This window comes from Oratosquilla oratoria, chromosome 12 (genome assembly GCF_046742065.1).
Source record: "Oratosquilla oratoria isolate Oo_2021 chromosome 12, ASM4674206v1, whole genome shotgun sequence".
In the NCBI taxonomy this organism is placed as follows: Eukaryota; Metazoa; Arthropoda; class Malacostraca; order Stomatopoda; family Squillidae; genus Oratosquilla; species Oratosquilla oratoria.
Window position 1 is genome coordinate 60,991,526 of NC_134788.1, and position 21,316 is coordinate 61,012,841.

Below are 21,316 nucleotides of genomic sequence, written 5' to 3' on the forward strand. Positions count from 1 at the left end.
TATCATTTATACATACTATATATAGAAGTGGCCCAAGAACGGTTCCCTGAGGAACTCCACTCGTAGCATTTTTCCATCCAGAAGTTTTTCCATTTAGAACAACTCTCTCTTTTTGATCGTTTAACCAATTGCTAGTCCAACTTAATAGGCTCCCACTTATTCCGTGTGAAGCTAATTCAGTAAGCAGTCTTTCGTGTGGGACGGTATCAAAGGCTTTTGCAAAGTCTAGATATACTAAATCTATATTGTTTCTTTTTGTCATAATTCGAGATAACTGTGTTGTAGAATTCGAGTAAGTTAGTCACGCAAGAACATTTCCGTCTGAAACCATGCTGGCTATCATTTATCAAACAGTTACTTTCTAAATGATGTTCGATAGCATCTCTGATGATAGTTTCCATTATTTTTCCTGCGATTGAGGTCAAACCTATAGGCCTGTAGATATTTGGTGTCTTTTTGTCACCCTTTTTGAATATGGGAGCAACGTTAGCTAGCTTCCATTCTCTTGGGACATCTCCGGATATGATGGATTTCTTGAAAATAATTTCTAATGGAACAAGAACCTAATTTTTCATTTCTTTGAAGATTCTTGGATGTCAACCGCTAGGCCCTGGTGTTTTATCAACTTTGAGTTTATCTATACACCTTTTAATTTTTTTCTTTCTTTTGTTACATTTACCGTAGTAAGTTTACCCAGACCTTTCACAGGTTTCAGTTTGGAGTTCACTTTGAGGTGTTTCGTTTACGAATACTGAGCTTAAATAATTTCACCACCAATGTCTACACCAAGCCTTCCAATGAAGGCCAATGCCTCAACGGAAGCAGTAAGTGCCCCAATCGATATAAGCAATCTACCATTAGAGTTTATGTCCACCGAGCACTTACGCACTGCGATTACTAGTCAAAAGCTCCACCAAGAACTCGAACGCACTACCCAGGTACTAGTAAATAACGGCTTCAACAACAAAGAAATTAATAAGGTTACCGAAAATATCTTAAACAAATGGTACACCAACTCCAGCAATATTCCAAACCAAGAAACAATAAAACTTTTTTACAAGTCACGCTTTTCTACAGCTTACAAAGAAGATGAAAAGGCCATCAAAGACATCGTCAAAAGAAACATAAAGCCTATGAATGACAACACTTCAATCAAACTTATCATCTTTTATAAAAGTAAGAAAACCTCCAATCTGCTTCTCCAAAACAACACCCGCCAAGAGAGGAATGAGCTGAAAAAGTCTCATGTCATATACGAATATAAATGCACCAAAGGGAACTGCGAAGCCCTTCCTTCCTCGTACATAGGCATGACGACTATGGCGCTGGAATCCAGACTGATTGGACACAAATACACAGGAGCCCCAAAGAACCATGCTTTGGCATCACACGGATACCACATTACACGAGAAGGATTAGAACAGAACACGAAAATCTTGGAAACCTGCATGGACCCGAGAAGTTAAAGATAATCGAGGCCCTTTATATTAAGGATAAAAACCCCAATTTGAACATACAGGCACTCGATTTATTAGCGCTGCCCCGTCTTCTCCTTTTTTGCATGAGGGGACGGAGAGGGGTGGGTCGCCGAATTTATGAAGCGGCCTTGCTGTGGATGTGCTGTGTCTTACGACACTGCCTCTGACCCGGGGCAGTGGACAGGATGCAGGGATGACCCGTCATCCAGAAGGTGCCGAGATGGGAGAGAGGGAGGAGGGTGGAGGGGAGTGGAATATATGGGAAATGAAATGAGTGGGAGTGATTTCTCTGCCTTTTTCCTTTTGGCTACCCCCCGTGTAATGGAGAAAAAGCCTTTGGTATATGTATGTATGTATGTATGTATGTATGTATGTATGTATGTATGTATGTATGTACCCATTATGAGAACACAGGGTAGGCCAGAAGCACGAGGAGATTATTTATGCAAATTTCTCCAACTATAATGTGATCTCCCATAGTCTAACAATTTCGTGTGGTCAAATATCACACTTTGTTGACATTTGACACACTCCCTGAAGAAGGCTCAGTTGAGCCGAAATCCGGATCGGAGAATATGTCCACCTACGCACGAGTTCTACAGAGTTTAGACCCTGCTACACGGCGATTAGTGAGATCTTTAGAAAGTATCTCCAAGAAAATTATTAATGCAGAAAACAGCATCACCTTCAACAAAATTTGTGTAAAATAATTGTTTAAAATATCACACATTCCTTCATTTGAATATTCAAGTTAACTGTCAGTAGATAATAGTTGACCAATGTGATTTCTAATAACCTTTTTATCTCTAATGCAACTATAGAATTCTTTGGGATTCTCTTTGCATTTATCAACTATATTAATTTCGCATTGTCGTTTTCGTTTTTTATTGTCTTTTTTAAATCTCTTTGTATTGATATATAACTTTGATAGTCATTAGATGCACCCGAGCACTTGTATTTCTTATAAGCCTGTCTCTTTTTAGCAATATTTTGTTCAGTTTCTTTGTCAAGTGTAAAATTGTGAAGATGGTTCAAAAAGCATTGACATTTATTTCCCATTGTGGTTAAATGCTTGTTGTGCCTTCCTCGTAATTTTACACACTGTATTTTAACTAACCACTACATGTATTCGTTGTTTTGTAGAGGTTATTTTTCGCTTGTCCCAATAATACGCGATCTTTTTTGTGTGCGCTTTAAGTAATTATTTTAACGATGTAATTCCTCCTCAGTACAATATAGCTACAGACAAATAATAAATATGCTCTCTAAACAAATATTATGCGGGTCTCGTTTTCTGAGACTCTCCGCCATCTTTGGTTACATGCCGCAGACCAGTGTCATATAGTTCTCTTTCTTCCAAAGAAAGAAGGTAATGTTTGCATTCGTATGTATTTAATTGGTTGTAGTATACAGGAAAGTAGTAATGCTCATTGGGTCCCGTCTCCTACTCATCAATTTATCGTACTTGGCTCAAATTCGTGTACGTTCATCAATGTGGAACTGCATATGTTTCAGAGTTCGATCATCAATATTTGGATACTGTTTCAAAATATTACAGTTGCATTTCTCCCGTGCAGGGGAAAGGGGTGACAAGTTCCTTATTGGATTCACTAAATTTTATTTAGTGCTGCCAACATCTTCAACTTCATTATGTCATTCGACTTGGAGCAAATACCAGAGAAATATTCCAAGGGATGAGATGGTCAGGCAGCGAATTTGGAATGACACAGGAGGGTTTAAAAAAAATGGGCAAAGAATTGTCAATGCATAGGTTATTCAAAACCTAGGTAAGGGTATATACTAATGTTAATCAGTAAATTCTTAGAAGTGTGCACCTATGTGACATAACAATAGAAAATTAATAATTTTGTGAATTATAAAACATTTACATAATATCAATTTCTCTTGGAGGAAATCAATAAAACCTCCCTAAAAGCAAATGTACTACTGAATGAAGCTGCGAGCATAGCATCGAGATGCCATGTAAGTTAGACAATGATTTTCACATTGCGAACTGGGTGTTCTCCAAATCCAGTTGACATTAATATCAAATGCTGTTACAAAGATGATTTAGGGCTTCCCTCAAGCTATGCAACAACTCTACTCCCAGCAGTCCAAATAATTACTTAATCAGGCCGTCTGCATCCATGACGGCGACCCGATGGATCTGTAGAATTATAGGTACCACATTACTGAATACAGCTCAGATGACATTGTTAGGCAGCACAGGTTAAGTTAGGTTAGGTTAGAATAAATTGATTTAACATCCTTTCATTTCTTCAACCTTGGCATCTATCAAAACAAACATGATACATCATTCACCCTCTGCGAGTTTTTCTTTGATAGTAAATCAGTTTTAGCAACTTTTTGTTATTACTTGCTGCCAAGAAAAATGTATATTATGTTGATGTACTATGATTTACAAAATAAATAATTTTCTAATGCTATATCATGTAGGTGTGCACTTCTAAAAGTTTACCAAACCCAGGCAGTGGTATAGACTACTCAAGTACAATTTATTTAGAGACAAGATTATGCCTCAAATCATTATAATCCTAAACACACACAGACACACACACACACACTAATCCAACACATGATTCAAGGACCATGGTGAATCACATACACACACACACACAATCAGTGTTGAGACATGCATTAGCTGTAGCCAGTTAGTGATAATTATTTCAAACATCCCATGAGGCGATTTGTAAAGTGAGAATTTGTGCTCAGTTTGAATCTGAGTGGCTGTGGCAGTTGTTTCAACTTTGTGTCCTGGCTGCCTATACAATTATTGGAGATTTGTGTAAAATATCCATTCCAATAATGAAGACACACTAGAATATCTGAAATCATATGGAGTTCTTCCATCTGCTATGGATTGCTCAAACTGTGAGCTTCCATGTTCATTTTTGGTTGCTGCTGGTAATCTCTACAAGCCTTGCATGAATTGACAGAATGATAATCCAGAGTACCACGTCAATACCCTGGATGACAATCCAGACTCACCAACAAGAGGGAATAGCTCATCACCTGATAACCCCCCAACCATCCACCAGCTAGCCATAAAGTAGTAGTAGAAAACAGCTGAGAAATCATTAGGTTTGGGCTTCCAGGGTAGTGAACACCCATGCAAGGGGGGTCCAGGTTAGGTTAGGTTAGATTTGGTTAGGCTAGGATAGAATAGGATTAGGTTGGTAAGGTTAAGTTAGGTGGATTAGGTTAAGTTTGGTTAGATTTGGTTAGGTTAAGTTGGGCATGCTTGGTTTTGTTATGTGGGTCAGGCTAGACTATCAAAAAATAGCTGTTTTTTTTCTAGGTGTCATCATCAGTACTCAATGGGTTGATAAAACGAGTTTAATGGCCTCAATAATTTTTTTTTTCCTTTGTTGATTTTATGTGTTTTCAATAATTGTGACATGCATAGTTGTTGGAAATTACTTTTTCATGTTTGAAAAAATAATAGCTACATCAAAAATGAGTAATTTCTACCAATAAGTAATGCTAGAATTGTTTAAAACACATAAAGATCAACAGGAAAACATGTTTCTGGAGGTCATAAGTTATTTTGTGTGGAAATGCAATTTCTGGATATAGATTAAGTTGGACCTGCACATGAATTTGAGGATAGGTATGATGAAAAAGTAGAGAAAAGGAGATGGGACCCAACAAGCATTGCTCCTCTCCTGTATACTACAATTAGGTAAATACACTCACACACACACACACACTTTCAACGAACGGACGGCTTGAAGAACGTTCTGAAGAAAAGTGCCGATTGTGGATCCCAACGCAAAGAGAAGTGCCTTTTTGTATTAACAGGGTGGGGGGGAAATTGCTCGTGGGGCAGTGGGTAAGTAGGAAAAGAGGAGAAGGGGAGGGATTGCTGGGGAAATGGAAGGAAATGAGGAAGTGGAGGACTTGGCCCAAGCAGACAAGCGTAAGGTCAACATGAAACGACCACCGGACCAACTCAGTGACGACGAAATGGCTAATAAAAATGTAAAGATTAGAAGTACAGAGAGGAGCAATACAGTAGAAAGTGACGAGAATATGTTCCAGGGATTTAAAGAGGGTGGGGGGGACACAAGACTAGAGGAGAGAGTTGATAAGGTGATCGAGGACTTGGAACGTAGGTTAGGTAATGTTGACTCCATTTTCCAGAGAGTTGAAAGGTTGGAAGAACTAGAGAAGGCAAACAGAAACTTAACTGATGAAATAGAGGGCCTAAAAAGACAGTTAAGAAATGTAAAGGAGGAGAATGAGAAATTGAAGAATAGTAATGAAAACAGAGAGACAATAGCTAAAGAAGCTAAAAATTGGAGAACAACCCAAGAAGGGAATAAGGTTTCATTCACTGACATAGTCAACAGCAATTGAAAGAACATAATGAAGACTCAGTTATTAAAGTGATGAGACAGAAGGAGAATATAGTAAGAGAATTAGCTGACAAAAAGAAATGTATAATTATATTAGGAATGGAAGAGAAACATAACCCAGATAGAACCTCAAGAATCAGTGAGGAAAATGAAAGAGTAAGCAGTTTATTAAAATTAGTCCAGGAAGATGAACCAGAAATTATGAAGTTAATTGAGGAAAAATTCAGACTCGGAAAATATAGTACAGATAAGACCAGACCAATTAAGATTAAATTCAGGTCACAAACAACGGCAGAGAAAATTCTATCCAAAACAGGGAAACTAGCAACAAGTGATCAATATAAAAAGGTATGGATAAAAAGAGAAATGAATAAGGAGGAAAGAGAGGCAGAAAAGCAGAAAAGACTTGAAGCTAAGGCAAAAAACGAGGAAAGAACGGAGTCAGAGAAAGAGATTCTATTGGAGAGTAGTGAACATGAAAATAAAGCAGTTCGACATACAAAAGAAAAACATAAGGGAAACAGAGAACACAATGGAAGTGGCAGAAAACTAAGAGCGTCTTACACAAATATAGATGGATTAATAACAGGATTGAATGAACTGAATGATTATTTGAAGGAAAAAGAACCGGACATAATGGGAATTGTAGAAACAAAATTAAAAGGCCCACTACCACCCAACAGTGTAGGACATGATGCATACAATTATTGGATTAGAAACAGAGAGAAAAAACAAGGGGGTGGAGTTATGTTCCTGACTAAGAAGGATATAAACGTGAAAGGTGTCATATATGGAAAGAATACAGTAGAGATGATTATGATAGAAGTGGAAGACAGAGATAAGAAGAGCAGAAAATTTGTGATCAATTATGTGCCTCCGAAAACAGCCTCATGGGAGGAGAGTGAACATAAAAGTATGTTAGAGGACACAAAGATAGCATTAAATAAAATAATGGAAGATGGAGGAAAAATAGTTATGATGGGCGACTTTAATTGCAAAGAAATCTGCTGGGAAGAAATGACAGTAAAGAGTGGTGATGACTCATGGGGAAATGCTCTACTTGAGATGATTACTGACCATTCAATGACACAATGGATACAGGAGAACACTAGGTATAGAAATGAAGAAGAACCATCGAGACTAGACTTAATAATTACATCTGAACCTAGAATAGTGGACAAGATCGAATATAAAACACCAATAGGTAAAAGTGACCACATATTGATTGAACTGGAACTTAATGAAGAAAAATATATGAAAAGAAATGAACAATATAGAAAAAGAAGAATGATGTATGAAAAAACAAACTTTGATAAAATAAGAGAATTCTTCCAACAAGAAAACTGGGAAGAAATATACAAAGAAGAAACATCAGTGGAAGAGAAATGGAATATTTTGACAAAAATTTACAAAAAAGGAGTGGAAAAGTATGTCCCAAGACAAAAACAAGAAAAAGAATATGTAAAATGCTGGTACAACAAAAGCTGTAGGGAGTTAAAAGACAAAAGAGACAAAGCCTGGACCAGATGGAAAAAAGACAGAAGACCTGAAAAATGGAAAATATATACCGGTTATAGAAATGAATATGTACAAAAGTGCAGAGAGGAAAAGAGAAAATATGAAAAAGATGTTATAGAAAAGTGTAAACATCAACCAAAATTATTTTACAGATTTCTAAACAATAAACTGAAAAACAAAAAAAACTTGGAGAAATTAAGACAAGGGGGAGTTGAATACACTGAGGAAATGGAAATGGCGGAAATTATGAACAAACATTTCAAATCAGTGTTTACAAGGGAAAATATACAACCTGAAGAGATTGAGTTGAAAGAGAAAGTCCCCCCTATGGAAGAAATAGAAGTAACAAAGAATGAAATATTGACACACTTGGGTAATCTTGATGTCAGAAAATCGCATGGGCCAGATGAAATAGCAAACTGGATTCTGAAAGAATGCAAGAATGAACTGGCAGACAAAATACACAGCATACTAAACAGTTCCTTGAAAGAAGGAAAAGTTCCAGAAGATTGGAAAAAAGCAAATATAGTACCTATATATAAAGGAGGAAATAAAGAAGAACCTACCAACTATAGACCAGTCTCTCTAACAAGTACAATAGCAAAAATTTGTGAAAGAATTATCAAAAGTAGATGGGTAAAATATTTAGAAAAAAATAAAGTGTTAAACCCAAGGCAATTTGGATTCAGACAAGGACGATCATGCGTCACCAATTTAATATGTTTCTATTCAAGACTAATAGATATAATACAGGAAAGAGATGGATGGGCGGACTGTGCATTTCTAGACCTAAAGAAAGCGTTTGACAAAGTACCACATAAGAAGTTGCTTAAGAAATTAGAAACTGAAGGAGGAATACAAGGAAAACTACTAAATTGGATGGAAGACTTTTTGCAAGAAAGAAGAATGAGAGTAGTGATAAGAGACCAGCACTCAGAATGGGATGAAGTAATAAGCGGTGTTCCGCAGGGAACAGTACTGGCCCCAATAATGTTTGCTATATATATTAATGATATGGATGAAGGAATTGAAAGCTATATGAGCTTCTTTGCAGATGATGCAAAACTACTAAAAAGAGTGAAAACAGAAGATTGTGAATCACTACAGAGAGATCTATATAAAGTACAGGAATGGAGTAGGAAGTGGGAGATGGAGTTCAATACAAAAAAGTGTAGTATAATGGAATTTGGAAAAAGCAAAAGCAGAGTAACAGGATCGTATAATTTGGGAGAGGAAGGAATAAAAAAAGTAGAAAATGAGAAGGACCTGGGAGTCATTGTTATGAATAATATGTCACCTGAGAAACATATAAATAAGATTTTTGGAGAAACTTATAATTTGATAAGAACAATCAAAGTTGCATTTACATACCTGGATGAAGAAATGGTGAAGAAAATCCTAATCACCCTGATAAGACCAAGATTGGAATATGCAGCAACGATATGGTCACCAAGTACAAAAAAATGTATAAAAAACTTGAAAGAATACAAAGAGCAATTACAAAACTGGCACCTACACTCTCAAAACTATCATATGAAGAGAGACTACAAAAACTTGAACTACAGACACTAGAGAAAAGAAGAGAGAGAGGAGATTTGATAACTATTTACAGAATCATGAAAGGCATGGAAATTACTGATAGAGAGAAGCTGATAAAATGGGATGACAGAAATACAAGAGGACACGGAAAGAAAATAAAAAAGACAGCTATAGAAGAGATTTGAAAAAGAACAGCTTTCCTCACAGAGTAATAGACAGTTGGAACAAGTTAGATGAGAAAGTGGTGTGTGCAAAAACAATACATGAATTTAAAAATAGTTTAGATAAAATGAGATATGAAGATGGGACCCCACGAGCATAGCTCCCCTTCCCGTAAAATACAATTAGGTAAATACACTCACACACACACGCACATGCCATTGTATATATGATACCCCGAGAAAAAATCCAAGGTGGGAAAACAATGTTTTTTCAGGTTTCCAAAGGAATTCAAGCGAAATAGGTAAAAACTTTGATATAGACAGAGAAAGTAGGTTTAGCATCGCACTAAGAAATTGTGAAATTAATGAACTAATGGAAGAAATTATAGACTTGAAATTCGATTATTGAGCCGTTCATAAAGAACTGATTACATTACGAAAAAACAATGGGCAAACTCTAAAGGAATTGAGTGACCTAAAAAGCAAAATAGAAAATCTAAAGAGAGAAAATGAGAGATTGAAAAATGAAGATAAAAATAATAACGAGGAACTGAAAGAGGTCAGAGAACAGTTACAAGTAGTGACCAGTAAAGTAGCACAATCAATCAAAGAAACAGACCTCATTGAAATAAAGAATCAATGGAAAATAGAACAGGAAAATCAAGGAATATAATTTAGAAAAATATTAAAAGAGCAGATGGAAGAAAATACAAAAGAAACAGTTAAGTTACAGTTAACAATTAAGTAATTAACAGTTAAGTAGTTAAATAAGTTAACAGGTAAGTAATTAAAGAAAAGGAAATTTGGTGAGAGACACAGTTGACAAAGGTAAGTGCATTGTGGTCCATGGAATACAAGAAGAACATGATATGTATAGATACCAAAAAGAAAAGGAGGAGAAAGAACTAGTGAAAGAAATTCTGAAAGAAATACAGGATAAAGATCAGAATCTCTATAAAGAAATTGATGTAATACATAGGTTAGGCAAATACTCAAAAGAAAAACACCGTAGACCTCTAAAAATAAAACTAAGAGCCCAAATGATGGCAGAGGAAGTATTATCAAAAGCGGTCAAACTGGCAAATAGTGAGAAATTCAAAAATATAAGAATACAAAAGGAAATGAATGAGGAAAAAGAGGAAGATAAAATGCTCAGAATTGAAGCAATTGATAGAATGAAAAGAGAACAGAGACTGAAAAAAACGATTTTTTTTTTTTTTAGAGTACTGGACTTGAGACTGAAAAAATGGTACATAAAAAAAATGGAAACCTAAACCAAAAAAGTAAAGAGAATACAAGAATAAAAGTGGCATACACAAACATCATGGTATGATCTCTGGAATCAACGAACTAATGACTATCTAGAAATAGAAAAACCTGATATCATGGGCATAGTAGAGACAAAATTGAAAGGACCAATATCATCAAGCATATTGGGACATGGTATATATAACCACTGGGCGAAAAACAGAACTGAAAAGCAAGGAGGAGGTTTCATGATATTGACCAAAAAAGGTTTAAATGTGACAAAGATTACTAATGGTAATCAAACTATCAAAACTTGATATGAAGAAGGACTGTTGAAATTGGAGTTGCCGACTCTGGAACAGAGGAGGGAAAGAGGTGACTTACTCCAATAATGTTGTCTTCGCAATTCAGATTGTCATGGTCATAAATTGATTTACACAAAAAGTTATTTGTATTTCATTTGAAGTGGTTGTTTCTGGACAATCTTAACTCAACAAGCTAGTATCATTATTCTGTTGTAGTAGTTGATAGAATAGGGGGTAGGGGGTTGAGTGTAAGCTAACCACTCCATTCCAGTAAGAAATTATATTTGATTTCTGCCATGCAACTTGGTATAGCTGGTAGTCCTTCAGACTCCTGCTCCACACAGGCACCAGCAAGATGCAAATTCCTCACCTTCAGAAAATATTATATTTCTACATTTTGTTCACTGTACAGAGCAGAAACATGGAACATAAGAGAGGAGGAGTTTGAATGTGTTTGAGTTGAGATGCCTGAGATGTATGATAGGGGTTACAAGGCTGGATAGCGTGAGAAATGTGGAGGTGAGGAGGAGAACAGGGATGGAAAGGGAGTTGGGAGATAGGGTTGATGAAACAGTGTTGGAATGGTTTGGACACATGGAAAGAATGAGTGAAGAAAGACTAGTAAAAGAGGTGTGGTCAACCAAGGATGAGATGGATGAATGGGGTTAAAGGGGCATTGGGAAAGAGGGGAATGTCTGCTGAGGAAGGATAGGAGAGGACAGAAGATAGGGGTGAGTGGAATAGGAGGAGGAGGACAAAAGGAGCAAGCAACTACCATCCCTCCCAACCTCCCTTGCACTGCGAGCATCATGACGCAAAATATTGATAATAATCCTTAATTTTCATTGTTTATGGCTTAATATTTGAAATCTGGATCCGCCACTGTGTTCCGGAGCTGTATATTGTATGTAGAGCATATATTTTATTCTACATTTGATATCATAATTGCTCTAAACATCAATTGTAAATAAAGATGTATATAAACCTATACTATCTTTTCCTTGACTTCAATTCCACACAATTACTCAGTTTTTTTATCCTATAGAGTTTTGAAAATTTTATTTTAGTTGTAGTGACTGCTTTTCTAATAATTGAAACCAAAATTTCCTATCTTGTGAACAAATTGGAGAAATATAATGTTTTCTGAAGGAGGTGAGAAATTTGCATGTTGCTGGTGCTTGTGTGGAGCCGGAGTGGAAAGGACTACCAACTGCACCAAGCTACATGGCAGAAATCAAGTGTAATTTCTATTGGAACAGAATTTAGCCATATATATAAATAGGTAAAGCTTGGTTGACTAGATTAGTTTTTCTCACTCTAAGGTAACAGACTAATGTAGACTTATTTATGGGCTTGTGGTACTATTTCTGCCAAAATTCTCATGCTTACTCATCCTGGGGGAGGGGGGGTGTTCCCTGATAAATGGAAACCAAGTGATTTGCTGTCGAAACCAATAAACAATTCACCAAAATTACTCATTTATTTCTGACATCCTTGGTGGGTGGATGTAAACCTCTGTGAATTTTTTACCAAGATTTCTTATTTCCAGTTGAGTGTGCTCGTATATCCTTCATCACACTTTTCTTTTTTTTACAACTTCTTTCTCTTTGTAATATTTATTCATCCAATCCTGCATCTTATTATTTTCCTCTTAATTTTCATATTACCAGTCACCTAAAAATTTATTTATGAGTAAGATTGCTACAGGGCACAAATATCCATGCAAATTACTTGTAACTCATTTGAAGTCACCGCTTCCACTGAATAACTATAGCTCAATAAACTTTTTCCACTGTGCACCTTGTTTTAGTGATTGACGGAAGTGAGTAGTGAATCTAACCTAACTTAGTTGTAGGTTGGGACAAGGTAGGATAGATTGACTATAAGTAATTTACTTCTCACTCAAGGATGTCAGAAATCAACATTTGATTTTGTTATTTATAGGCTTGTGGTGGTATATGTGTGGAATTTCATTTGTTTCCCCATAAAATGGAAAACAAGAGATTTGCTGTAGAAATCAATATCAGATTCTTGTGAATCTCTACAGTGTTGATTTATGACAACCTTGATTGGTGTGTGTGTAGTGGTTCTCTCTGAAAATTTTACAAAGATATTTTATATCCAATGATGCTACTGTATACTTCTGTCTATTCTTATGTCCTCTACGTCTATAATATTCATTCAGCCACTCTTTTTCCTTATTATTTCCTGATTATATACTGTCCCAATCTATGTTCTGTGCAACCCCATCATTTTTAGTATTTTTCAACCTTCCATATCTTCTTTAACCTCTTAAATGCGAGCCAAATTCATGTGTGCAGCATTAAATGCCTAATGTACGATACATCACACTACTTGCATTATAAAATATGAAGTCACTGCTGTATTACTTGTTTCCTTTCACGTTTAGTAATGAAAAACACATAAAATATTACCAAAACCAGTTCACAGAATTCAGGAGTCACTCAGCTACAACCACAAAATAAATATAATTTTGATGCCAACACCCTCATCCATGTATACCCACTCGCACTTCATGACGCCTGGTAGGCATCATCATAACAAAGAGGTTAATGGTGGTATTCTTTAAAAAAGATCTTTCCTTACATAAATCTAAGTCCTTGGAAGTGAAAGATTTATATAAGGAAAGATTTTCTTTAAGAATACAAGATTCTCAGTGTTATTAAAAAAAAAAAAAATTCCTTCAGTATATATATATATATATATATATACATATATATATATATATATGTATATATACATATATATATATACTGTATATATATATATATATATATATATGTATATATGTATATATATATATTTTTTCTTTTTAAGAATACCACCGTAATATCAGTATTATGAGTCATTTGTTCCCTTTCCCTACTGCATTTTCATTAAATGCCCCACTGTATTTGTTTATGCTCGTGTTACACCTTTTACAAGCTCTCAAAAAGTTAATGTCGAACTTATTTTTTTCTTACAGGTTGAGGGTAAATATCAACATCTTGGAAAAGGTATCTAAAAATTCTGTATATTCATCATGGAACAAAGAGAAACTCATGTGGCACACCTATCTCATAAGTCATCTTAAATATCACATCATGGCCTACATTGAAGAAAAACCTTTCCAGTGTGACCTGTGTGATGCAGCTTTCTCAGGAAAGACTAGTCTCAAAAATCACATGATGACCCACACTGGAGAGAAGCCTTTCAAGTGTGACCTGTGTGATGCAACTTTCTCTAGAAAGGGTGTTCTCAAATGTCATGTGATGACCCACACTGGAGAGAAGCCTTTCAAGTGTGACCTGTGTGATGCAACTTTTTCACGAAAGAGTGGTCTCAAATATCATGTGATGGCTCACACTGGAGAGAAGCCTTTCAAGTGTGACCTATGTGATGTATCTTTCAGAGGAAAGAGTACTCTCAAACTACACTTGGTGACCCACACTGGAGAGAAGCCTTTCAAGTGTGACCTGTGCGATGCAGCTTTCTCAGGAAAGAAAAATCTCAAACATCACATGATTATCCACACTGGAGAGAAGCCTTTCCAATGTGACCTGTGTAATGCAGCTTTCTCACAAAAGGGTACTTTAAAAAAACATATGATGACCCACACAGGAGAGAAGCCTTTCAAATGTGACCTGTGTGATGCGGCTTTCTCACTGAAGAGCTCTCTCAAACAACATATGGTAAACCACACTGGAGAGAAGCCTTTCAAGTGTGACTTGTGTGATGCAGCTTTCTCAGGGAATAGTAGTCTCAGATATCATTTGATGACCCACACTGGAGAGAAGCCTTTCAAGTGTGACCTGTGTGATGCAGCTTTCTCAGCAAATAATGTTCTAAAAAATCACATGATGACCCACACTGGAGAGAAGCCTTTCAAGTGTGACTTGTGTGATGCAGCTTTCTCACGAAAGACTAATCTCAAACGACACTTGGTGACCCACACTAGATAGAAGCCTTTTAAATGCGACATGTGAGATGCAGCTTTCTCAGGAAAGAGTCATCTCAAACTACACATAGTTAACCACACTAGAGTGAAGCATTTCCAATCTAACCCGTGCGATGCAGTTTTCCAACAAAAGGGCCCTCGAACGACACATGATGACCCACACCTTTCAAGTAGAATAAGCCAGATCCTTCACAAGACGGGCTCAAAGTGATCCAAGCAAAATTTAGAATGTTCACTTGGTATTCACAACGATCCCTTTCTCCTTGTTCTGTCCACCTTCCGCATCCATATAGCCCTTCGATCTGTATCACTTGGGAATTGAAAGAAGCTCCGACCACTACTTTGCCCGTTGTTACAATTGGTAGGTACACAATAGACCATAATTTATTAAATTTTCTTACATTTAGTGTTGAACAGTGACGTGTGAATGGCAATGTTTGGCTACTAATACATCACTCCTCCGAAGATTCTTGACGATAGCCGAAAGTGGCTCTATTTTCGAATTGCAAACGATTGAGGTTTGAAAAATAGCGTTTGTGTGCCTAAATTCTAATTGACAAAACTATATCGTGGGGATGGTCGGCAATGTTTCTTTATTTACTCTCCTTGGGGTTTTAAAAATTGTCTTCCGTTTTCCATTCTGACCTCTAAGTGTTCCATGAAGTGCACGGATCGTTTTGTAATTACGAAAAATCAAGAATATTAGGAAATGGTGCAACTGGTGGATATAGATATATGTACGTCATGACGGATAAAGTTCTGTTTATCTTAGTGTTGTGGAAATTTATTTGGTGTATACGACATTGTTACTTGAAATCTGTGTTACTGTAAATATATCTACGGTAATATATTTAGCAGTGTTTATTGTATCCTTTGAGACAACTCTCGTATTTCAATGAAGTCTTTCCAAGAGTAATATCAGATGTCATATGATGAATTGTTCATTGTTGACGAATAATGAAATTGCCGAACGGCTTGTAATTAATTATGCCAAGAAGAGCTTGTTCGTGGTGTCTAGTAGTATTATTGCATGTGCTTGTTCTCTCGTAACTCCTGAGGCAGAACCTTGCCGTTGCAAGTGTAGTTGCTGCAAAGGGGGCGAGAGTGAAACGCACCTAAAGCGATTTACGCGTTTATTAATCATTGGGTTATGTGTTCAGGAGGGCGCGTGGTGCACGCAGGAAGACAAACGGGTATCTGTCGGAGCGGCGCCGAAGGGGCACATCCTACATCCTACCTCATGCCGAAGACTCTGCCGACGATCCATGTAGATATGTTCGGAACTCTGCTTAGCAGCTCTAGGCGCGGTTACGTGCATGTGACATCATGCTTCCGAATGGCTACACGCCTACGTTCCTTCTGACTTTTATTAGGTGCCTGCACAAGTAGTCATTCGAGTCTATGCGGCACTGTGATCACGCTCGTAGAACCATCGCGAGGGGTACATCTATTCGCGAGCCGAGACGACCGACGGGGAATCAGGGAATCCACGCACGAAGACCGCGGCTCCTCCACTGAGGGATGGGACGCGACGGGCCGACGGCGTCGGGAGGGCAAGGGGACACTAGGCGGAGGTTGCGCCACCAGAGACTCACGCTCGGGAGGTGGAATGACTTTTCTGTGACGTGAAAGAAGACGGATATGTACTCGAAGAAGGAAATCCGCGTGGTTGTATTCTACTTCAACCCAAAAACTATCTCATTGGTAATAAAAACAATAACCTGAATAGTAATACTGAGACCATGTCTAAAACCAACATGGTGTACGAATTTAAATGTCTTACCGGGGACTGTGTAACCCGAAATTCATCTTATATTGGTTTTACTAGATGTCGTCTCAGTAGGAGAATATCCATGCACTTGCAAAACGGGGCTATTAAACATCATCTGAAGAAATATAACCAAACTGCCATCCGTGAATGCCTAGTTAAGAACACCAGGATTATAGCAACCAACAGGGCTGCACATAGACTTAAGCTTTTAGAAGCTATGTTTATAAGGGAATATAGCCTTATGAATATCAAAAGCAACATGATTTCCATCATTGGTTTGTTTAACAATGCAGTGAAGCCACCACCAAGACCCGTCCCCAACGCCTCATGTATCGAGATAGGATTTGATTTATTGTTGTCTAATTTTGATTTATTGATGTCTATTTCCATGATTGTGAATTATTGTTAAGGTTAACATCCTTGTTCTTTATTTCTGTATGTCGGTAATTTTTATGTTACAGAATTTCCTGAAGATGTCTCCCTGCAGACGAAACGTTGAACAAATGAATCATTTTGGCAATCTGGTTTATGCCCACCCTCCAAACGGCAGAGTACTGGCTAGAAAGCTTGAGAATACCCATATTGCCACGTGCACACGGTCGAGCATCGTGCGCCGGGCACGAGGGCTTTGCTCGACAACGGGCAGTTTCAGCAGGCAAACCATCAAACTGTCCGTTCCCGGCGCCATTTGCGGGCAGTGGATGGAGGGTTGATATCGATGCCAAACGCACGAGGTGAGGTGCGAGCAAAGTTAGCAAACCCGCTCAGTACAGACTGTGGTAAATTGAGAATAATTGTCTTATTATTATTTGTATATACATGAAAATGGTGTTAAAGAATTGTATACTGGTGCTGTAGATTCCTTATATATGTGATTCTCATATGTTTTATACTTTGTAATAGGTTTAGATCCTATACAGCACCTTTAGTCGTGTGTATCTAATTGAATCCTATGTAGACGTCTTTTGTTTTTGTTAGGTTACTGATACGAAGACGTTCTAGACGTCGCTTGTTTGTTTACATCCGCTTGCAATTAAACTCAAGAAAGCAAGACCCCGTTTTTCAACTTTCCTCACCGACACACTGCTACACAGACCGAAGTTTCCTTGTCACCATGTCCACACCTAGTACTAGTGTATACTGGTCTCGACAAGGCGTGCTATTGGTGCTATGCTTTTTTACATATTTGTCTCTTGCATTTGTATATATGGCTCCACTTTCGAAAGGAGAACAGAAAAGCTGTTTATGTTCATTCTCATGTAATTGCAAAACAATTCTTCATTTTCATCTTGCAATTCACGTAGGATTGTCACTGAGCTTCCAATTAAATCACTTCTTTGTAACCACTCCCGGCACCAGACATGTCTCCGTGATTTCTTGTTTTTCTTTTTAATGCAGGCAGCAATAATGATGTTGTAAAGTGCTACCTTCTTTCCAAGTATGGAGGGAACCGTGGTTATCGTACCGCACCGAACCACTCACTCCCAACCTCTGCTTGCGGCCAATTAACCTCCAACCACCATCGTCAGCCGTGTGGACACCTTCGCGGGCAGAGTCTGCGGACTTTGCCCGGTAAGGGCAAAGTCTGCCAGGCACAGCTCGACCGTGTGGACGCGGCATAAGAAGATTAACAGCCTCCTTAATGCTGTCGACTTTAATAACGCACGTGTGAAGAATATATACATATATATATATATATATATAATATATTTGTGTGTGTGTGTGTGCGTGTGTGTATATATATATATATATATATATATATATATATATATGTATATATGTGTGTGTGTGTGTGTGTGTGTGTGTGTGTGTGCGTGTGTATGTATATATAAAAAGATATATATATATATATATTTATATGTATATATATATATATATATATATATATATATATATATATATATATATATATACACACATTACAAAGGCGGAACATGCCGACAGGAGACCTTTTGGTCCATATCTAGGTCAGATACGAAAAAAATCAAAGTAAATAGATAAATTAATAAATAAAACATAATAATGTCAATAACAGATTAAATACACAAATAAATGCATAGGTATAGTTAAATAATAAACCGGTAAATAGTAAATAATGATAAATTGACATATAACTAATAATAAATGAGAAACAAATAATGATAAACAGACAATTGATAACAAAACTAATAATCTAATAAATAAAAGCGGTTTCGTGTCTGTCAGACTTTTTTCTCGATGCGATCGATCGACAGTATTATTTGGAATAAGAAGAATTCGAAGAAGAACTCAAAGAAGAACTCGAAGAAGAAGAAGAACTCGAAGAAGAAGAACTCGAAGAAGAAGAAGAAGAACTCGGAGAAGAAGAACTCCAACAACTCGAAGAAAAAGAACTCGAAGAAGAAAAAGAAATAGAACTCGAAGAAGAAGAAGAACTTGAAGAACTCGAAGAAGAAGAAGAACTCGAAGAGGAAGAAGAACTCGAAGAAGAAGAACTCAAAGAAGAAGAAGAAGAAAAAGAAAAAGAACTCGAAGAAGAAGAAGAAGAACTCGAAGAAGAAGGAGAACTCGAAGAAGAAGAAGAAGAAGAAGGAAAAGAAGAACTCGAAAAAGAAGAAGAACTCGAAGAAGCAGAAGGAGAAGAAGAAGAAGAAGAAGAGCGAGTAGCGCCGCAGGCCAAGCCCCCCGGCATAGCCGGGCCGGCGCAGACGGGGGCTTGTATAAAATAAATGATAATCTTTACAGCATCTTGCTTAGGTGTTTATCTAAATGATTCTCAAAGCTTAGAACTGAACTACATTGCACTGCCTCTGCAGGAAGTTTATTCCATTCATTAACTACATGGTTGGTGAAGTTGTTTCTACCTACTTCCAAATCAGATCTATTTCCGGACAGTTTGAGACCATTGTTTCTTGTCTGATTCTCATTCAGTGTGAAATTTTCATCACTTTTAATGTGAGTTCCCTTTAGAATCTTAAAGACCTGTATCAAGTCACCTCTGAGTATAAACATTTTTAAGGAAAACGGATGCCTATGTTTCAGTCGATTTTCGTATGATTTATCCTATATATTTTGAATCACTTTTGTGTCTCGCCGGTTTACTTTTTTCCAATCTATCAATGTCTTTAATGAGATTTGGCGACCATACGGAAACAGCATATTCAAAATGTGGATGAACTAACGATATATATAGCTTGTTAGTGAGTGATGGACTTTTGAAGTCAAAAGATTGTGCAATCAATCCTAGAAGCTTATTTGCTTTCTCAGAGGAAGAAATACACTGCTTAGATGGTTTGAGATAGTTACTGATAATCACGCCGAGATCCTTTTCACCATCCTCTTTTGTTAACGAATTTCCAAATAACTTGTAATCGTATTTACTGTTATTTTTACCTATGTGCATTACCTTGAATTTACTTGTGTTAAATTTCATTAGCCCATTTTTTAGACCATTGCTGTAATTTATGTAAATCTTCTTGAATATCTAATTGGTTTAAGTGATCATTTGCCATTCCACACGGTTTTGTATCATCAGCAAATTTAGAAACAGTAGATTTTAGTCCCAGGTGGTCTATATCATTCATATGTACTATGAATAAAAGTGAACCATGAATGGAACCCTGAGGAGCTCCACTCGTAACATTTTCAATCCAGAAGTTTTTCCATTTAAAACAACTCTCTATTTTCGATCATTCAACCAATTACTAGTACAATTTAATAGGCTACCATTTACTCCGTGTGAACCTAATTTAGTAAGAAGTCTTTCATGGGGTGCGGTATCAAAAGCTTTTGCAAAGTCTAGATACATTATATTTATATTGTTCCTTTTGTCATAATTTGAGATGACTGTGTTGTAGAATTCGAGTAAGTTAGTCACGCAAGAACGTTTCCGTCAAACAGTTACTTTCTAAATGATGTTCGATAGCATCTCTGATGATAGTTTCCATCATTTTTCTTACGATTGAAGTCAAACTTATAGGCCTGTTGTCATTTGGTTTCTTTTTGTCACCTTTTTTGAATATGGGAGTAACGTTAGCTAGCTTCCATTTTCATGGGACATCTCCGGATATGATGGATTTCTTGAAAATAATTTCTAATGGAACAACAATCTCATTTTTCATTTCCTTTAAGATTCTTGGATGCCATTAACCGACAGGCCCTGATGTTTTATTAACTTTGAGTTTCTCTATACGCGTTTTGATTTTTTATTTTGTTATATTTACCGTAATGAGTAAGTTTACTCCAGTTTTCACAGGTTTCAGTTTGGAGTTCACTTTGAGGTGTTTCGTTTACGAATACTGAACTAAAATAATTGTTTAATGTATCACACACTCCTTCATTTGAATATTCAAGTTGACTGTCAGCAGATAATAGTGGACCAATGTGATTCCTAATAACCTTTTTATCTCTAATGTAACTAGAATTCTTTGGTATTCTCTTTGGATTTATCAGCGATATTCATTTCGTATTGTCGTTTTCGTTTTTTATTGTCTTTTTTCTTTAATCTATGTATTAATATACAGCTTTGATAGTCATTAAATGCACTTGTATTTCTCATAAGCCTGTCTCTTTTTAGCAATGCTTTTTTCAGTTTCTTTGTCAAATGTAATTTGCGAAGATGGTTCAAAAAGCATTTGACACTTATTTTCCATTGTGGTTAAATGCTTGTTGTGCCTTCCTCGTAATTTTACACACTGTATCTTAACAGATCCATGACATAATACCTCCGCCCAAAATACCTCTAGCCAAAATCCCACACCCAAAATACCTCCACCCAAAATACCTCTTCAACCACCCATAATACCTCCATGCATTTGATAAGTGATATGATAAGGACATTTTGGAATGATATTGTAAACAATACGTAGAATATAGAATCTTATATCAGTACCTGGTCGCCATCTGTAATGGCATATAGTAATTAAGCCGATTTTCAAAAATAAAATAGAATAAATATATAGATAAATAAATAAAATATAA

General features: G+C 36.7%; 2 protein-coding genes across 2 annotated transcripts in view; both read left to right on the plus strand.

Moving 5' to 3' along the window:
• Positions 1 to 21,316, plus strand: part of LOC143031877 (uncharacterized) — a 69,476-nt gene that overhangs the window by 13,834 nt on the left and 34,326 nt on the right. The gene's annotated exons all lie outside the window — the stretch shown is intronic.
• The window catches only part of LOC143031880 (uncharacterized), an 85,714-nt gene continuing 67,193 nt past the window's right edge, over positions 2,796 to 21,316 (plus strand). The window contains exon 1 of the mRNA XM_076196242.1: positions 2,796 to 2,847. The gene's annotated coding sequence lies outside the window, so the exon portion shown is untranslated. The remainder of the gene's footprint in view (positions 2,848 to 21,316) is intronic.